At 44.4% G+C, this 9,694-nt stretch overlaps 1 protein-coding gene and 1 long non-coding RNA gene across 15 annotated transcripts in view; one reads left to right on the forward strand and one right to left on the reverse strand.

Annotated features, from left to right (window-relative positions):
• On the reverse strand, positions 1–8,745 carry LOC110388584. 11 transcript variants are annotated; one of them, XR_002432914.1, is made up of 5 exons: positions 8,655–8,745; positions 5,684–8,421; positions 4,266–4,477; positions 2,155–3,973; positions 1–1,508 (listed from the first exon to the last, which is right to left on the reverse strand). It is a non-coding gene; the product is annotated as an uncharacterized LOC110388584 (long non-coding RNA). The 11 variants fall into 11 exon arrangements; XR_002432916.1 differs by lacking the exon at positions 8,655–8,745 and adding an exon at positions 8,562–8,653; XR_002432912.1 differs by lacking the exon at positions 8,655–8,745 and adding an exon at positions 8,524–8,624.
• SPOP (speckle type BTB/POZ protein) overlaps positions 8,736–9,694 on the forward strand; it is a 25,361-nt gene continuing 24,402 nt past the window's right edge. Inside the window, exon 1 of one of the 4 annotated variants that reach the window (XM_021378007.1) lies at positions 8,736–8,876. The gene's annotated coding sequence lies outside the window, so the exon portion shown is untranslated. The other 3 variants (XM_021378009.1, XM_021378010.1, XM_021378008.1) reach the window with 3 other exon arrangements.

The raw sequence follows: 9,694 nt of genomic DNA on the forward strand, positions 1-9,694 counted from the left end.
GATTCCTTAACCATGGAAAAGAAGCTGCCGTGGGCTCAAGGGATGTTCTGCTCAACCCCCCTGGAGGACCAGCAGAAATTAAAAAGCTGGGAGCTTTCGAGGACCTATTTTCTAAGCCAAGATTTGTCTTTACCAGTATCTTCAACTTGTCTGTATTCGGAGCACAGATATAAGGATCAGTCTGCCAAGAAGGAAGAAAATAAAGGAGATTTTCTCTCCTGATTCCTCAGGCTGCCTTGACCCACTTTAGCTCTAAAGCCTATTCCTGGTATGGCTCCAACTTGGTTCTTGCTGCACCTCCACATCTAAGTAAGAAATTCTTTAAGTCGGCTCTTGTGCTAACCTTGAGTCTGAATCTTTTGGATTTCCTTGGACAGCTTGCTGTCTTTGCTCCAGACCTCATGTACTGTGAGATCCCAGAGGAGGCTGCAAAAGCAATTCAAGAAGCTATTTTCAAATCAGCACTGGCTTTTTTTCTTGGCTGGTTTTAGCAGCGCTGCCACAGAACAGGTCTCCAGCTTTGAGCTGCCAGGAGGACTGCTGCAGCAGCTCTCCCCAGTGACAGACTGATTACCACATTCTCAGAAGCCTGCCTGGTGGCTTCTGCTGTATGTTCCTGCTTGACTTCAGCTATCTCCAGATAAATACAAGGGAACTCCAAAGGAACTGGGGTTTCTACCTAATAAAGTTTTCATCCTGTGTTACTTTTTATTATTAGAAGTGTTAGTTCCTCTTGGAGGCACCTTTTGCAGAGGAATAGCTGTTTAAGCTGTGTTGTTGGCTTTGTTCTTTTTTTATAAACAGTGGAAGTGCCTTCAACCAGAGGGCAGGAGGCAGAAATTCAATCTCAGTGCTTGGATTTCTGATGAAGTGTAGGAAAGGCTTTCCATCCTCAACTAAGAGATTAGTAACCTACAAAACACAACTTATTCTAGGTTTTCTAGATACTGCTTAACACCTAGTGTAAGGCTGTGCAAAGGAATCTTTAACTTAACTACTGCTGTCCAGTTGTGTTTTGCTTATAAGAGGTATTTTGTGGTAGCATGGGCTATAAACTCATCAGCAGTGTAGAGGTCTCAAGGATTAAAGCGCAGCACCCAGGCATTGGTTTGCATGTCTCTGCTTTTTTAGATATTCCTCGGTTTATCAGAGAGAAACTAAGTGCAAATCTAGTTGAATTAAAAAATAATGATTGTATAGGTAGGTATATATCTAGGCTTTTGTGCTTGATTTGTCACTTGCTTTTCTTTCCCCAGCTCCAAGCAATAGCTTTATTGTGATAGTGGAATATTTTCCAGAATGAAATCTTAGGTGTAAGCACTTGCTCTTTGCAGTCAAGATGTTACAAACACTCACTGTATAATGTTTTTAGCTGGAGCTGACTTGCCAAGGAGTTACTAACGCGAAATCTTGAGGCTTGCTCCTTCATTAGCAGATGAGTGGCCTTTCTCTGAGGAGAAGGGAAATCAGTCGAGTAGGACTTGAATTCAAGTGCCTTAGAAAAAGACCTGCAAGTGCAAAATACAAAGGTCAGACAAATGAGGCAGCCATTCCATCTTGCTGCCTTCTTTCTGTTGGGTTTGAAGTCCCAGCCCTGAGTCCATTTATGACTCAGCCAGTTACCAGCAGGGGGAACTCTTATTTCAATAATTTTCAAGAAATATGAGAAGAAAACAACAAAAAAAAGGTCCCTGCCTAATTAGCAATAGGGCTGTACTTCTGAAGTCCTTGGTTTACCCTAAAAGTATAATGTGGAAATCAAGGTCTTCCTCCATTTTCATTCTGCTTAATTTCTTGATCATCAGCAGACTACACTGGAGTTCTTAGAAGCTTTGAGACAATGACTTCCGTGGGATAGCCCTTCATTGCAAACAGCACGCCTATAAATGTGCGTGCACCTGCCTGCCCTCCTGTCCTGGTGTAACACAGACAGCTGCCTTCGTGCACAGCAGCAGCCACAGGCTCTGCAGTTGATGTTTGCAAAAACATTTCTGCCAGAATTCTCCTAGGAACCTTGTCAGTTGGTGGTGGTTCCGGGGAGATGAGAAGTCATGCACGCACCGAGAATAAACAGCAGACAACATTGTGCCTCTTGTCTCTCTGGGAGGAACTTGTTGATGTATCAGCTAAGAAAGGTGAAGTTTTATTTCCTACCTATCTGAGACTTGGTGTTCACAGGGGGGAAGGCTTGGCAGCTGCTTTCTCTTTCATCTTCCTTGCATTTATGAGTTCCCTCTGCAATTCCAACAGATTGTTTTAAAACAATGTTTAGAGCGCATGTAGAATAAGTTGGGTGGTACTGCGTGTGCGTGTAAGTGTTTAACACTGGTAATCTGCTGCTCACAGGTTAGTTAATACACATCAATAACAGTTTAAGGGTTAATGGAGTTACTTAACGAAGTGCTGCTTTGAAATCAACGAGTTACCAATCTTAAAGATGCTACTAAAAAAAACCCCACCACCCTAATGGTAAATGTTCAGGTACAACTGGGAGCTGTTCTGTGCCACTCAGTTAAGGCTCAGTGGTTACGTGAGCGTAACACGCAGGCCTCCGCACGCTCTTGCAAAGGAAACAAGAATTCCTATCGGATTTCTCAGGCTAAAAGTACACGGGAATCAGCCACCTACTGGGGAAAACACGGCCAGCTTTGGAGCCCCATTTCAGCACGTGGAGAGTTTGTCAGGGCAGCAGGGAGTGGATGTGTGTTTGAAATACGTCTTCTCGTAACGCGTCCTTAGAGTTGCAGTCCATAACTAACAGCATTTCAGCAGTGGTGAGAAGATGCATGCAAAGAACAGGAAGAAAAGTAATTACCTCAGACTGAAGCTGCTGCTGCAGCTGGGTGTCACTGCGCAATGAGGTGTTTACAGTTTCAAATATTTTAAGGAAAAAATTAAAATGCAAATGGCATTTCAGGCTGGAGAAATTAAACGTTCCAAGGCCATAAAATCTCAGCCCCCATGTACACTTAAACAGCAGAGATCATTATCTCCATCTTCTGTGGTCACGGGTAAAGCAGGCAGCTGAGTTTGTATCTCCTGGCAGTTTGATCGCCTGACACTCATTAGCTAAACTTCTTAAAATCACTTCTCAGAACAATGCTAACTGTTTTCCAGGCAAATATTGCCTCTCTTATTCATTATCAGCTTTGAAGAGCTGGACTTGCTTTCAAGAAAGATTTGCAAGTTCCTTCTCTGATTGAGGTTATTCTCAGAACTGTAGCATGACTTTCTCCCAAGGTCTTGGCAGATCTCATTTAGCGAATGTGATAGGCTGTAATTTGTTAATTAGTTTTACAGCGAACGTGGCAGGAAAAACAAAATCTTGGTCTTGAGATTGAGAAAACAGAACATCCATCTTGACGGGCGTCACCTACCCACTTAACAAGCCACAGGAAGGGACAGCACAGCCCATTCAGAACGTTGTTCTGTAAATGTTGGAATTAACACCACGGAGTTTTCCATGGATTTGAGGCTTCTGGTTGATTGTGGCTCCCATTTAAGCTTTCTCTATCTTTTGCAAATGGAGTATTCATAGTGTAACGTCACAGAGAACTTTGGCATTCCCTTTTCTCTACCCAGCCCCCACTTTGATGACATTCCATCAAAATAGCACTGAGGCTCCTCCTTTTTCTAAATGTAGTTGGAAAACAGTGCAGAATGAGCAGTTACTGACGGATCGTGCAGAAAGACAGAATATCAGACAACGTAAGCTTTGTCACGTTAGGAAATCAGATTAAGGATAATGTTACCAGGCTATAGTCTGTAGATATGTACAGTACATCTGAAATATCACAGGGAGAGCCTCGCTTCTGGTCAGGCTTCGTGACTTCTGAGTGCTTGGTCTTGAAATCACTTCTCCAGAAAACAATTTTCTAAGCAATAACTGGGCACAGCTTCAAATGAAATTAAACATCGGAATGCTCGTTACTGCCATTCTGGCTGCAGTAACTTCATGCAGTAATAGTCATTGCTAACGAGAAGGCATAAACAAAGAACTGATTAGCTCCGATTAATTCTGTAAGAACGTTCTAGAGTAGCATTACTTAAATTGCAGTGCTAGAATTTGTACAATAAGGTGCATAGTAACAGCTAACGTTAACCTTCATCTCTGTGGTCAAAACTACACGTTCAGAGAGCTCTCCTCTCTTCCACCAGCATGAAAATAAAATCAGACTTAGCATCAGGATTCAGAACTAGATGACAGCTCAGTAACTAAAAAAACTGAACAATTCTTAGTTTGTGGGTCCTTCAAGAATCCATACCTGTTATTCCCTGCAAGGTCCAGACTGCAACTGCGCATTTACATTTTCCCTTTTGCATCACTTTTCATTGTCCTCTACCTTTTTCTTAGTTGATTCACCTTTTCTTTTCTTCCCCAGCTATTTGAGCCCTTTATGCTCATTCATACTTTGTGCTCCGCAGAGTGAATCTTATCCTGGACTCCCAAGTCTTTTGTACAATTATCTCTCTGTACCTGCAGAAGTGGAAAACAGCAGTGATAAAAACTTTAAGCTCTGTTCCAGTCCACTCCTGCTTCTCTACTACAGAAGATTGCTGTGATAACACCGAAGGTTGTTTATGGAGAAAAGGAGGTTTGGATGAATTCGAAGAGTTTTGACAATGTTCTGAGCCCCTCTACTCTGCAGGTGCTAGCAGAGTTAACAGCATCTTAGAGAAAGGAAAATAATTTCACAGACCATTAGGGCTGGTGGGAAGCAGCAGGATCAGGTTTTAATGAATACAGGATCAAAAGCATCTTAAAGCAAAACAGCCCTGAAAACAGGAGCAGGCTCATCAGGGAAGATAGGAGATGCTTCTAATGAGAAACAAAGGACCAACTCAAAGACGTTTGGGAGTCACTTTCTCACAATTGTGCATTTTAAAGTATAATTTACTCTTCTCAAAAATTAGCTTTGATACTTTTCCAATACGTGCAAAAATAGCGCTACGAACAGATTCCCTGCAATTAAAGCTTCCAAGTCAGAATTTTTCCAAAGGAGGCCGAGATTCTTTACACAATGTTTGTTTTCTCACAATTAAAACTAGTTTTGAATCACAGCGACGGTGCCTAAGCTAAACTATCTTAGAGCGTTTTGAAGTCAGGAAAGCAAACTGCCAAATGCACAGCAGTAAGCTCAGCCCCCAGAAGGGGCCGCGTGTGGAAGGCGGCTGTCCCACCACCACTGGCAGGGGCTCCTAATTGAGGAGCTGATCGTGGTTGTGTTTTGTACTGATTGTAGTGCTGCTTGCACGTGGTAGCTGTGCTAGAGCAAATGCATCCTTCCCTGTTCCAAGGGACATAGGTGCTGCTGGAGCCAAGTGCAGGGAAGGTGGGAGCTAGCTGCTGAAGCGCTCAGGCAGTGACCATTCTGAGCATGTGCATAACTGCAGCACTGGTGAACCTTCAGGTGAGAAAGCACGGTGCCTGAGGAGTGTTGGTACCTGCAGTTCTATACATCAGCTGGCAAAGAATTGTTTTCAGTCATGGTTTTGAATCTGCATGCCTGAAACCTACCTATATTCTTCCGCATCTCTGGTTGGGACGAGAAGCAACCACTGTCTAAAGGAGTTCTGGTTCCCAGTTCTGTATTTTTAATTATTATTGTTTTAATGTGGATAAACTGCTCAACGTCTCTACACTTCAAGAAAAATATTTAAGGACAAGATATATTCAACTCACCTTCCCACTCGGTGCAACTGAGGATTAGTTAATTGGTCCAACAGCTTGAAAAATGTCTTCAGTATGATTTGATTCTTAGTTAAGGAAAAGTTGGAGTAGTGGACTCTGTCTAGCTCCGTATTTGCTATTCTGTTGCAAATTAATTTTTGAGGAAAAGCGATTGAGAAGAAAAAAAACCCAGTTTCCTGTCCCTGGTGAATCCTCAGACATGCTCGGTTCAAAGAAGCCTGTATCTCAGAAGCTTTGCCTTTCATCACCATCCACATCAGCACTTACTGTTCTCTAGTGTGTTCTGCTAGTGCCAAAGCTTAGGCTCCTTCGACACGATAAATAACAATGTCGGCTTTGTACTGGGCTCGGAGAGAGCATGACATTTTCAAGAGGAGGAAGATACCTCAGCAGAAGTCAGACCGGAGGGATAACCTATTCCATTTTTAAATGGCTATGGCACAGATATTACTATTTCACGATGAAATAACGTGAAGTCGATGAGACCAATATTCTTTTTACATCTTAAATCAAACACTAACCATGCCCTTCCGCCAATAAATGATTCTATTACTTCTTGGGAAGGCACCACAGCGTTCCTTCCGCATTGCATGTGGAAAATGTGCTTCATGGATTTCTCATCAGCATAAGAAGTGAATCAAGTAACTCGCAGTATTTCTTTGGCTGTTGCATATATAAAAGCCTCATTAAGTCTCCCCAGTGACTGGAGATGGATTTTGCTTAGAATGGTTTTGTTTGTTTTTGTAACAAAGATAGCAAATATGGGAAATAATTAAATAACTGTGTTTTCATACTCTCCTGATCATCAGAAGCCTATATGAGATTTTAATTAGTGCTGCATTTTCAATAACTCTGTATCTGTACGTGTTGCAGATTCTTTCCTGGATAACAGGGAGATAATTATGAGAATCCTGTTTTTCAGTCTCTCACTAAAGGGATGGCTGATACATTTAATCATGATGTAGAAATGCTGGCAGCTTTCTCTGAGTTCAGCCTCTCTCTAATTACATTTCTAGATTTTTAGTAAATTGAAAGGGAAAACGTAGGAACAAAATAATTAAAACCAAAGAGGAAGTGAATATTAAAAAGCGGGAGCTGTTTAAAATTCTCGCACACAGCTCCTTCATGGACATCAGTTTGATCAGCTTCGCGTGAAAATCAAGCTTACATTTACACAAAGCACTTCCAAAGCCTATGTACTTCAGCATTCGCCGGTCCTTTTCATGCCAAAATAAGTAAATAAATAAATAACCTGTCTTGTATCATTTAGGTGATACTGGGAATTATACCCAACATCCCCAGTGCCTTTGAGGATTTGGTACTCCCACATGCACATCAGTGTCAACACACACACTGGCATACTCCCATTAAACTTTCAAGGACCAAGCGCTACCTGCACCTAGGAACTGTCTGCTAATTGTAGCACTGAACTGTATTAAAGATAGAAGGTAGAGTTTGTGAAGATGACAACATTTCACGTGACGTCTGCCACGGAGGAGGGCAGAAGTGACCCTAGATTACTTGTTCATATGAAGGAGTGGTAAGATTACGTCTTCGTTTTCACAGATATCCAATTTAATTTCCCACTTCCTGGGAACAAGAGAACTTTGATCAGAAGAATGAAATAAACTGCAAAAGAGGTTGACCTCCCTACTGCTACGTGACAAATGGGCGGTTTTGAATTAAAGGCAACATTCCTGTTTATTCTATCAAAAAAAAAAAAAAAAAAAACCTTGTATCAAAGCTCTACAGCCTCAGAGTGCTAATCTAATGGAGCAGAGGGGGAAAAAATCTTTAGTTTTCTCCAAAACGGGTCCTTTAATTTCCTTTTATGTTTCAGCTAGAGGAGAATAAGTACATTAGTAGAAATTGAGAGTTTATGTTAGGAACCCAAAAGCCAAAAAAAAAAAAAAAATGGAAAGAGAATGAAAATAAATTTCTAGGATAAATGTGTATCCAGAATAGGAATGGTATAACCAATTCTGTACTTCCCACGAGGCAGTTTTATAGCATTTCTTCATTACAATGCAGCATTACCTGCTGTTTTGTCACCATAGGCAGCAGTTTGTGAAATGAAGGAATGAAGCAGGGTCCAAAAATCAGTCGTGATTTGGATGAGACACTTGCCAAGAAAACCCAGGACACTGCAGAAAGCGTCAGCAATAAAAAAGGTAATATTGTCTGAGTCAGTAGTGGACAAATGTGGAAGCCCAGTATGTAGGAGCAGTTGTGCTACAAGAACCTCCATTTTCCATACAAGAATGGGAAATAAAAAGATGATACATTTTGGCTTTAAGTAACTGTTGTTGTAATATGTATTTTGCAATGCAAAATCAAGTAGAAGGTCGTTCTAATTTCAGTCATAAATAGCTTTTTCATCAGTTGGTACCACAAAGCCACTTCGTCTCTGGTAAAGGACTGCTGTTTTTCAGGTCAGAAGCATGCACTTTTAACAGCATTTGCTTTCATTTGGCTGTCTATATATTCACCACACACCAGAATATTGGAGAGAATCTGGTGCCACCTGTCTGAGAACATGTAATGCACTACTACCAGTTTGTAGCATGATGTAAACACACAAAATGGTTTACCTTCGGTACACATCATACATAGATGCAAAGCCTCTCTGGGCAAATGGTGAAAATATTTCTCATAGTCAGACGGTATCTCTTGTTTTTTGCCTTGACGTCCCCGTATGCACAGCTGGTGCGAGGTCTCCCTTAAGCTTTCTGTTTAGGATGAGAGGTAACAGCCTTAAGTCGCACCAGGGATCACTCAGGTTGGGTACTAGGAGAAGTTTTAGGAAAAAGATGTACAACTAAACCACGCACCAGCTCTAAGCAAAGCCCTTAAACCCTAACACACACACCAGAAGAAGCTTGTGGGGCAGGAGAGACAGCAAACCCCCACACAGCACCAGGGCAGGGCGCTGACACCAGCGCAGCGCCATGGGAGTTATTACCTCACAGCGCTGAGAGGGCGCCACGCGCCACCTCACCCGACGCCTTCCCGCCTTTTGCCCCCGCCCCTCACGTCCCGGCCTCTCTTGCGCAAAGCGCATGCGCAGTTTTCCCCGCGGTGGCGGCGCGTCGCTAGGAGGTGGCGTAGTGGGGAGCCCGGATGTGTCAGTGTAGGGCGGTATGAGGAGACCGCAGGGGACAGCGGGCAGTGGTGTCCTTCTCAGGTGAGGTGGGAGGGGCTGTGCGGGGGAAGAAGCTAAAGGAATCGGGCGAGGACTGGAAATCGCCACAGGGACGGGGGGAAGGTAGTGCCGTTCCCTTGCTGCTTGCTTCCGAGAGGTTCCTGCGGCGACCCTGCGGCACTGCTGGGAAGTGAGAGACCCACCCAGGTCTGCCTCCCCCCTTTCTCTGCCGGCAGTTTAAATGGCGCTGCGACAGGAGTGGCTCCTTGCTAAATAGTGAGGTACAAAACGATAAGGGGACTCCGAGTCATACAGCGCATGCGCTACCGCACGCGCTTCCGCACTGCCAGAAAGTGAACCGTAGTGCAGGCGAAGCAGGCGGGGCGGGGGTGGGCACGCATGCGCGGAAGCTAGAGTGGGTAGCAAAGGGCGCCTGCGCAGACGGAAGTCGGGAGCTCTTGACTGGTTTTTGTGTGTGGGAATGCGCGCGTGCGCAGTGGCCACGAGCGGGGAGTTCAGCGCAGTGCGCGTGCGCGGCCGGGAGGGGAGCGTTGGGAACGGCCATATCCTGCTCGTCAGGTCGGCGCCTGCGCAGTGCGCTGCTGCGGGGACTTGCGGAATACTGAGCCACCGTGCGCGCGTGGGGCCAATCGGAGGAGGAAGACATGCTGCCAAATAGTGAGCTCCAGCTGCTGGTGTTCTCCTAGGGGGGCTGGCTGCGGAGCGGGGGGGCAGAGTCTGGGGGTAGCCATCCCCACGCGCCGCACCTGTCGGGGCCGGGCCGCTCTGCCTTCCCCCTACCGCCCTGAGGGGCTTCTCGGGCCGGGAGGTAAGAGCTGAGGGAAGGGGCAGGAGCTGAG

This window comes from Numida meleagris, chromosome 26, assembly GCF_002078875.1.
Source record: "Numida meleagris isolate 19003 breed g44 Domestic line chromosome 26, NumMel1.0, whole genome shotgun sequence".
In the NCBI taxonomy this organism is placed as follows: Eukaryota; Metazoa; Chordata; class Aves; order Galliformes; family Numididae; genus Numida; species Numida meleagris.